The 1,893-nt window shown below is 59.4% G+C and overlaps 1 protein-coding gene across 1 annotated transcript in view; it reads left to right on the forward strand.

The window, feature by feature from the left end:
• KCNQ4 (potassium voltage-gated channel subfamily Q member 4) overlaps positions 1 to 1,893 on the forward strand; it is a 23,609-nt gene that overhangs the window by 981 nt on the left and 20,735 nt on the right. The window lies entirely within an intron of this gene.

Here is a 1,893-nt window from a genome sequence, read left to right on the forward strand (position 1 = left end):
CCAGCTCTGCCTGTCCCAGTCTGGCTCCCGTGCTCACAATGGATGAATCCTCCCCTCCAAGGTGTCCCCCCGGTATCCCCCACCCACGGAGCCAAACCGGGGCTTTGTCCCGGTCCCTGTGTCCCAGTGAGGGGTCCCGGCTGTCCCTGGTGCCACAGCCCCTGTCCCCAGCCCCGCAGCCCTGCAGCTGCATTCCAAGCCTGCAAAACTTACTGGAAATCCTGTGGATGCAAATCCTGCCAGGAACTCGAGCTGCAGTCCCGAGAGGGCAGCAGGCTCCAAGCACAGAGGCCTCCCCCTCGCCATTCCCGGCCTCTGGAATCCTCTTTAAAGTCCCCTCAGTGCTGGGGACACGAGTGGCTCTGTGGGACCCCCAAAACCAGGCAGGTGTGGGGTAAAATCAGCAAACCCTGGGATGCCTTCCCAAAACCTCCCCCCATCTGAAGGATGGGTTGGTGCCATGTTGATTCAGACTGCCTGGCTCCATCCCAAAACCTCCCCAGCTCCCAGATCCACGGAGATTCCCAGGCTCTGGGCAGGTGACAAGGTGAGAATGCCGCCTGCCCACTGCCTGTGGTGACCCCCAGCCCCAGGAATATCCCAATTCCCACCTGCCCCTGGAACAACCAAGTCCTTTCCAGGTCACCTCAACCCTGCCCCCTCCGCAGCCCCGAGGTTTTAATCAATCCCAGGTGAAACTTAAACCTCCAGCAAGGGGAATGTGCTGCTCCAAAGGCAGCGGGATGAAGGTCAGGGTGCTCCTGCTGGAGCAGGGCCAGACCAGCTGGGGATGCTCTGGGATGCACTTTTTGGGGGTGATGCAGGAGTTAGGGATGCATGGAGGGGAGAATTTCCTTTGGATTTCCAGCGTTTCACCCTTATCCTGTCTGCCTGGGGTTTTTGTGCCATCCTTGGGGGGGAATTGTGGGTTTAACAGCACCATTTCCTCCAAGCCAATAAAATTGTCTATTTATTGTGTGCGATTGCCCAGAGCTCCCAAATCCCGCAGTGCTCACGAGGGCCCCGTGCTGTGCCAGGATCTCTGACTGCCACTAAATAATTCACTGCCCAAAGCCCTGAACTCCATCTCTGCTCCAGGAGGAGCTGGAGGGGTGGGGCGGGGGCGCTCGGATTCCCCAAAGGTGCGGGAGCACACGGACCCAGCTGGGATCCAGCTTGGAAAGGGAATTCCCAGTCCCCACCTCAGTTCCCCGCTGTGTTGGGGTGGAAGAGGAAAGGGTTGAACTTGGGGAACACTTGGAGCCCGGCTCGAGGCTGAGTCTGTGGAGGGTGGGAGGGGATGGGATGCTCCATCTCCTTCAGAGATGCTCCATCTCCTCCAGGGATGCCCCATCTCCTCCAAGGATGCTCCATCTCCTCCAAGGATGCTCCATCTCCTCCAGTGATGCTCCATCTCCTCCAAGGATGCTCCATCTCCTTCAGAGATGCTCCATCTCCTCCAGGGATGCTCCATCTCCTTCAGAGATGCTCCATCTCCTCCAAGGATGCTCCATTTCCTCCAGCGATGCTCCATCTCCTCCAGCGATGCTCCATCTCCTTCAGGGATGCTCCATCTCCTTCAGGGATGCTCAATTTCCTCCGGGGATGCTCCATTTCCTCCGGGGATGCTCCACACCCTCTGTTTGGGGTGTGCTGTGGGATCCAGTTTGGGATGCAATTCGGGATGCAGTTTAGGAGGCAGTGACGTGGTTTGGGACGCGATTCGATTTGGGATGCGGTGCGGGGTGAAGCTGGGATGCGGTTTGGGATGTGACTCGGTGCAGGGCGCAGTTTGGGACGAGCTGCGGGATGTGGGTTGGGATGCGGCGCCCCAGGATGCCCCAGGGACTCTCCCCATGCCCAGCAGCGTCCCGGACCCACCGCGGCGGTGAC

The sequence above is a fragment of the Geospiza fortis genome, unplaced genomic scaffold, assembly GCF_000277835.1.
Source record: "Geospiza fortis unplaced genomic scaffold, GeoFor_1.0 scaffold289, whole genome shotgun sequence".
NCBI classification, from domain to species: Eukaryota; Metazoa; Chordata; class Aves; order Passeriformes; family Thraupidae; genus Geospiza; species Geospiza fortis.